We start from the raw sequence: 8386 nt of genomic DNA on the forward strand, positions 1-8386 counted from the left end.
ACCTGAGTTTTAGCCAGTGGGGCATGAACCACCTCAAGCTCGGCCTCAAACACAGCCCCTTTTCAGCCCTCCAGGGTTTCCCTTTCTGTGACTAAACATGAGCAGATACTTGCATAATAAATATGGTGAGCATGGCATACCAGAAGCCTAGGTCCTTGTCCCTGAATCATTGCTGGGAGACCAGCCACTAACTGACCAGAAACATCTACGCTATACTTTCCAGTAAAAAAATAATTTTCTGGTGTGTTCCAACCCTTATACACTTTGGAGTTTCAAGGCACTGGCAAAAAATAGTGCTCTCTGTCTCTCTCCCACTATATGTAAAATGTATATTAACTACGTCCAACAAAGACTGATTTTCTCTATGAGAGCCACCCTGCTTCACTGTGCCCTGAGCTCCTGTTGATTTTGCATTCTCTCTGGTCTCATAGGCTCTTTTTCTGGAAAGGTCTTGTCTAAGAGGCAAGCACCAAGTACCTTCTGGCAGCTGCCCCACCCTCCTATGGGTTCTTATGCCAGCAGAGACAGGACTAAGGGAGAAGGACAGTGACTATATGGGTTTCTGGGTTTGGCCTTTCCACTTGAAAACGTTGGAAACACTCTCCTAGACCCCCAAGGGAAGCACAGCCTAGAAGCTACCAGAAAGCCCCTGTTTCTCCCACTCTGGAAGTTAGTCCCATTAGGTATTTCCAGAGGAAGTCAGGGTCACCTGACCTTGGTTGAAGTGACAAAGATGGTCTCTGCAGAGCCCAACATGGAAACTACATCTACAGAAAAAATGTACAGGCAAGGCCATTTGTGATGTTAAAATGAGAATTCATATTTAAGTAAATGCTTATGTGTTTGTACAAACAATAGCAGCCTACTGGGGCTCGAGAGATGGCTCAGTAGTTAAGAGCACTGCATGTTCTTGGAGAGGACCCAGTTTATTTCCCAGCACCCACATGGCTGCTAACAACCATCTATAACTCCAGTTCCAGGGGAACCTGATCCTTCCTCTGGCTTCCATGAGCATTGCACCATATGGGTGCACTTACATACATGCAGGCAAAACACATACATATAAAGTTTTTAAAAATAGGGGGCTGGAGAAATGGCACAGGGGTTAAGAGCTTATACCGTTCTTGCAGAGGATCCAGGTTCAATTCCCAGCACTCATGTTGGGCAGCTCACAACTGCCTGTAACTGCAGCTTCAGGGGAGCTGACACCATTTATTCTAGACTTCCTGGACACCTACAGTCATGTGCACATAGATATAATTAAAAATAGGTTTAAAAATAGTAATTTAAAAAATGGCAGCCTAAAACGTATGTCATTCTACAGTTTGTTTGTTCTTAGGTAGAGTCCCACTGTGTGGCCCAAACTCACAATCCTCCTGTCTCAGCCTCCTAAGTATTGGGATTACAGGCATGTACCCTTATACACAGCAACATTCTACCTCTTATTTTATTTATTTATTTATTTTATTTTTAAGATTGAGTCTCGCTGTGCTGTCCAGGCTTGTTTCAAACTCCTAGGCTCAAGCAATCCTCTTGCCTTGGCCTCCTGAGTTACTGGGTGCATGACACTGGGCTGGCTGGCCAATGTGCTTCTTTTTTAACCTGGCAGTATCTTTCAGAGAACATTTTGTGCCAATTCCTTTTTCTTTATTTTATTTTAAATTGTGTGTGTGTGTGTGTGTGTGTGTGTGAGTGTGTGTGTGTGTATCTCTGTGTGGGTATGTACACATGAGTGTTGGTGCCTGAAGAAGCCAGAAGAGGATGTCAGAGCCCTTGGAGGTAGAGGTACAGGTGGCTGTGAGCCAACCAGCATGGGGTGGAAACCAAACTTGTGTGTTGTGGAAAAGTAGCAGGCACTCCTAACCACTGAGCCATCTCTGCAGTCCCTCTGTGCCATTTCTTAAAGACATACAAAGTATGTCTTTGTAACAACTAACCGCCTCTTGCTAATGTGACTTGGAAGGAGAAGAAAGAGAAAGCAAGTCTCTAGGCTTTCTTCTTGTTTGAGGGCTTTCTTCTTGACCCCAGGCTGGAGTCCCAGCCACCAGCACCTGCTAACCTTGTCACCATTTGGGAAATCTCTGGTGTGCGTGTTTTTCCCCCTGAAATGGTACTTGGTCAAGTGTTGGGCTCCTGCTGATGGCCTAAACACGTCTGGGATCTCTTTATAACTTGGCTTGTATGTGGAAGACTCTTGATATGACCCACAGGACTCTTTAACACCCCTCTAAATCCTGTTAAATCCATGTAATGAGTTTCCCTTTGCTGTGCTCCACTGTGAAAGCTAGCGCCAGCTCAGGGGTGCCTACCTGTTCCAAAGATTAGCTGCTGTGTAGGTATGGGACCAGAGTGAAGGGTAGGGGTCATCAGGGAAGAAGGTCCTGGCTGAAACAGCCGAGTGGATGCTGCTTAATCAAGAATAGGCATTGTCTACTACATCAGGGCTTGGATGGCTTGGCACATCCACATACCCAGAGCTCCCACAGCATGCCTGGACCAGAGGGTGAGACAGGGCTGCCAGTGGCCCCCTGAGGTGGGCACCGTGTCCTGCAGGTGGACCCAAAGGGGGTTTCTGCTCTAAAGAACCTGCAGATAGTGCAGCGAGTCTTTCTAAAAGTCTGCTCTCAGCACGCTAGTACCTCTTCTGGGACTTTGACAGATGCCTGGTAGGTAAGGGATGTCTGCTGCTCAAATGCTTGAAGACTTGGCCGGTTCTGGATAGCTGGAGATGAAGCTTCTCTCTCACACAAACAGACTACAAGGGCAAAAGAGGCTGACTCTAGACTTCTTCCTTCCGGTTCTCAGCATGTGATCCAGGACTAGCTCATCAGAGAATTCAAGGCCTCCATCTTCTGTGATTGAGTCAGAGACAACCTTTGCCCAACCATGATTGATGAAGTGGCCAGCTTGGGATCCAGGTCTGGAAAATCAGAATATCAATCTCTGGGTTATTGTCTTAGAGATGGACATGATTCAATGGTGGTCTAAAGAGTCAATCTCCAAACTCTCTGTGGGAATCAAATGTACTTTCTTCTTTTCATTTGAGGAGAACATGGCAGTTTGGAGTCTAAGGACCAACTTTTTGCCATGAGGGAAAAGCCAGAAAAATAAGGCTGAGAGGAAGAAAGGTCAAAATTGAAATCTGAAGATACCCTGGAGTATCTGGAACCTGTCCATACCTGAAGACTTTATATTTAATATTTAAATGCTTAACTAGTTCATATCTACACAAATACATGCATTTTTTAGTTAAAATCAGTTTAAATTGAGTCTATGAATCATTTTTGATGCAAAATTCTAACATGTCACTCAGTATAGATACCACCACCCTGAACGTGACCTACAGGGTTCAGATAGGCCTATCCTCCTTTCTCTCCACTGCAGTCAGCCTTCTGTAATTCAGCCTTATAATTTGCCTTCCATGTATCCTATGTGTATTTTATCACTCAGTTTCTCTGCCTGGTAAGTGATCTTCGATCCCTGCTCAGCATTCATTGTCAGTGAATATTTGACTAACATAAAGTTTTTGGTCCTGGGAATATCCACTTCCAAGTAGACTGTCATCTACTTGTGGGCCATTGGAGAAATAGGGGAGGAAATGGACAATTTCCTAGAATTGGATGAAAATGAGAGTGGACTTCTCAGAGTCTTTGGGATGCAGCCAAGAGGAAGACTCATAGCTCTGAGTGCTTACACGAAAATGGCTGAGAGGTCATAAACAAATAACCTAACGATGCACCCCAGAAAGACAAGAGGCCAAACCCAAATGCGGTAGATGGCAAGAAACAAAGATCAGCGCAGAAACCAATGAAATGGCGACTAAGAGCAATACATAGAATCAGCCAAAGGGTTGGTTCTTTGAAAAAATGGTAAGATTGACAAATGCCTAGCCATTCTAACCAGATAAAAGAGAAGTCACAAATTAATAAAATTAGAGATGAAAAACAACAGATTCCAATGGAATCCAGAATATCATTAGGAAATACTTTGAAAATTTATATTCTAAAATATTAGGAAGCCTAGAAGAAATGAATACAGTCCAGGATACATTGAACCCACAAAATTAAATCAAGGATACAACCAGTTTAAATAGATAACAAGCAATGAGATCAAGACAATAATAAAGACCCTTCCAACAAAGAAAGGAATGGATACTGATGATTTCTACCAAACCTTAAAGAAGACATAATACCAACACGCCTCACATTGCTCGGTAAGCTAGAAAGGGAAGGAACACAACTAAACCCAATCTATGAAGCCAGAATCACCTGGATACACAAACCAGACAAAAATAACATAGAAAAGAAAACTAAGATCAATTTCCTTGGTGAAAGTAGACACAAAAATTCCCAATAAAACACTTGCAAACCAAATTCAAGAACAGATTAAGAAAGAACGTGACCAAGTTGGTTTCATTCCAGAGATGCAAGGTTGATTCAACATATAGAAATCAATGAATGTAATATAGCACATAAATAGGCTTAAAGTACAGAAATCACATAATTACCCAAGAATCACAGAAAAAGACTTAACAAAGTTCAGCATCTCTCCATGATAAAAATCCCCGAAGAAGCTAGGTATGGTGGCACATGCCTTTAATCTCAGCACTTGGGAGACAGAGGCAGGTGAGCTCTATGAGATTGAGGTCAGCCTGGTCTCCGTAGTGAATCTAGGCCAGCTGGGGCCAAAAAAAAAAAAAAAATCCCTGAAGAATCCAGGAATAGAAGGAAGATATCTCATCATGATAAAAGCTATATATGAGAAACCTTAGCCAACATTAGATACTGAGTTGAGAAAAACTGAAAGCATTTCCTCTAAAGCTGTTCTTACTCAACATGCTGCTGGAAGTCTTAGCTATAGTAATAAGACAACAAGAAGAAAAGAGATATGAATAGGAAATGAGTAAGTCAGATGATCCCTACTTGCAGATGACATGATTCTACACTTAAAAGACTCCATTAAAAACCTCTGAGACCTGATAAGCACTTTCAGCAAACTGGCAGGATATAAAGTCCACACACAAGGAGCCCAGAGAGATGACTTGGTAGGTAAAGTGCTTGCTGCGTAGGTGTGTTGATCTGAGTTTGATGTTCAGGCACAGAGGTATGCACCTGTAACCCCAACACTGGAGAGGCAGAGATAGGAGAATCTCTGGGACTTGGTGGCCAGCCAGTCTAGCTGCATCAGTGAGCTCCAGGCTCAGTGAAAGGCCCTGCCTCAAAAATAAAGCAGGAAGTTCCAGATAAGATGGTGGAATAGAAGCCATGTAGACCCAAGTGCTGATTCTAGCTTGGGAATTAAGGGGAATTCGGAATATTTTACCGCTCCACCTGCTACTTCCTCAAGCTCTGGAACTGACTTGATCAAAACCCCAACAAACCTCTTCTACCATCAGACCCACAAACTTTGCCATCAGATTGGACTTGCTGCTGTAGTTGCAACAAAAGCAGCCACATTTTCCTCAGACAAACTGGGCTAAAAGACTCCAACCAGGGAATCTACAAAGTGGTACATGATAGGGACTTTACAGAAGGGGTTCCAGTGACTGCCATGTGGGCCACTCTCAGTACTCCCAAAGGGACCCTGTAGGAATGAAGCAACCACAGTTGGGCAGAGTTTGCCTTGGCTATCCATAGTCCACAGAACAGAGTCAAGAAAACTCCAGGCACAAGCAGAGTGGGGGTCTACATGAGAAGAACAGGGCCATTTTCAAAACAATACCGGGCAAAGCCCAGATCAGGACCAAGGAAACAGAACAGAGATAAGCTAAGGAGAGGAAGTCAACATTCAGACCAGAGATGTCATTCCCCTGTCCATCCAGGTCGCCTTCCCCACTACAGCTGCCAGTGATTCCGTATCTTATCATATATACGTGTGTATGTAAAATATCTTATATCTCTACTCAGCACCTCCCTCCCCACAGCTATTTCTATCTAGAGTACAGGAGGGCGTTGTAGCAGACCAATACTGTCCTCTGCTGTTAGCGCTGCTTACCGTTTCACGTATTCTTGTTTTCTATCTTTCACTTTTCTTCTTCCTTCTTTCCCCTCCTTTCTCTTTTCCTCGCTCCCCTCTACTTCCTGAGACATCTCCTGAGGCTCAGAGGCAGACCTGGTTTTCGATATCTGTGTACATTTCTTTACTTCCTCTTTTTAGTCTACTACTAACCAAAACTCCCACATACCCACCCCATTCCGCCCTTGCTTCACTTATTCCCAGTCCTATGTATGTTCCCGTCCTCGGATTCCCATCCAACAACCTAACACTCATCACTGGTCTCAGCTGATTTCCAGCCTCTCCATCTTTTCTTGTCCTTTTCAACCGTGTTAACATATCATGATGCACAACACCACTGGGGTCCTTTTACTCCCTAAACTAATTGGTACTTAACAAGGGTCTGGCTGTAGTCACTTGCTACTGTATTATCAGACTGGGTTAACTATTGGTAATGACTATCAATACAGACAGTGCTCTACCCACAGGGGCAGACTTGAGATAGAGCCTGGTACCTGGAACACCAGTCTGGCAGACAGAAACATCACCACAACTGTACTACAACCTAGTCTCTTCTGAACACTTCAAACATATCCATTGAAAGAAGAGAGGCACTCTGAATCAAAAAACAACAACAGTTTAATCAATAATCTAAGTCCAGGCAAACAGATCCTAGCACAGAAACACAAGTAACATGAAAAAACCAAAACAGCTTGTTTCCCCTAAAAATGACCGACCCTGGACTAATGACCCTTGATCAAAATAACTTAGATGAAGTCTGATTGCCGAATTAAAAGTGCGTAATCCTATAAACGTGATAAAACAATACAAAGAGCACTCCAATATTTCCCAAGAAAACACCGAGAGCTGAATGAAATAGGGAAGTCAATCCATGATATGAAAACAGAGTTAATAAAGAGTAGAAATACTGAAGAAAACCCAAACCAAAAGGATACGAGAAATGAAAGACAAAACAGGTTAAATAAAAAAAGTTTAGTGGAAAGCCTTGCCAATCATGTGGGAGACAGAATACCATGATATAAAGACAAAATATAGAGGAATTGGATCATTCAGTCAAGGTCAACGATAATTTTTTTTTCTTTTTGGTCTTTTTGAGACAGGGTCTCCCTGTAGCCCCAGCTGTCCTGGATTCACTATGGAGACCAGGCTGGCCTCAAACTCACAGAGATCCGCCCACCTCTGCCTCCCGAGTGCTGGGCTTAAAGACGTGTGCCACCACGGCTGGCTCAATGATAATTTTTAAAAAATGTATGAAGGGAAAATGCAATAAATTCAGGATTCCATAAAATTGCAAAATCTACATATAGGCATATAAGAATTTCATGCAAAAGTCATAGAAAATATCCTTAATACCATCATAGAAGAACAATTCTTAAATCTAGGGAAAGAGTAGCCCATTCCAATATAAGAGGCACACAGAACAGCAAACAGAACCAGAACACAAACTCCTCATGTCATATTAGTCAAAACATTAAATGTACAGAACAAAGAAAGTATGCTAAAAACTTCAAAAAAGAAGGACCAAGTCACGTACAAAAGCAAGCCCATTAGAATATCTGCTGTCTTTCCAGTCCAAACTATGAAAGCAAGAAGGGCTTGGGATGGTGCTTTTCAAGTGCCAAAGACCACAATTGCCAAACCAGGCTAATATACCTAGCAAAACTGTTATAACTGATGGTGAAAGAAAAACGTCCATGATAAAAGCAGGTTAAAGGAAATTTTGACCACAAAGCCAGCCCTACAGAGGATACTGGAAGGAATGCTTCAGACTGAAGAGAAAGATAAATGTTCTCAGGGGACTATGGGAGGAAAATAAATGATGCTATGAAACTCATTAAACAAAAGACTAGGAAAGCCCCAAACACTACAAAGTCAACAAAATGGCAAGAAGCAACACACACCTTTCAATAATAACTCTGAAAACCAATGGTCTCAATTCATCCATCAAATAGACTAGCAGAGTGGACTGGAAAACAGACCCTTCTTTCTGTTGCTTTCAAGAAACACACTTTACCACCAATGACATACACTACCTTAGGGTAAAAGAATGGGAAAAAGTATCCAAAGCAAAGGAAACCAGGAAACAAGCAGGCACTGCTATTCTAAGATTTGTCAAAATAGACTTCAAACCAATTCTTGTCCGAAGAGAGAAAGAATGTTATTTCAAGGGATCAACCCATCAATTATAATTCAAAACATACATGCACCAAATGTAGGTTCATCCAATTTTGCAAAGCAAAGACTACTAGATTTAAAATCCCAGATTAATTCCAACAGAGTACTAGTGGGCAACTTCAACACCTTACTCTAACCACTAGACAGATAAAGTGTAAAAAAGAAAGAGAGAATAAATAAACACAGGACTTAAACA

The sequence above is a fragment of the Nannospalax galili genome, unplaced genomic scaffold (assembly GCF_000622305.1).
Source record: "Nannospalax galili isolate Female #2095 unplaced genomic scaffold, S.galili_v1.0 scaffold274, whole genome shotgun sequence".
Lineage (NCBI taxonomy): Eukaryota > Metazoa > Chordata > Mammalia > Rodentia > Spalacidae > Nannospalax > Nannospalax galili.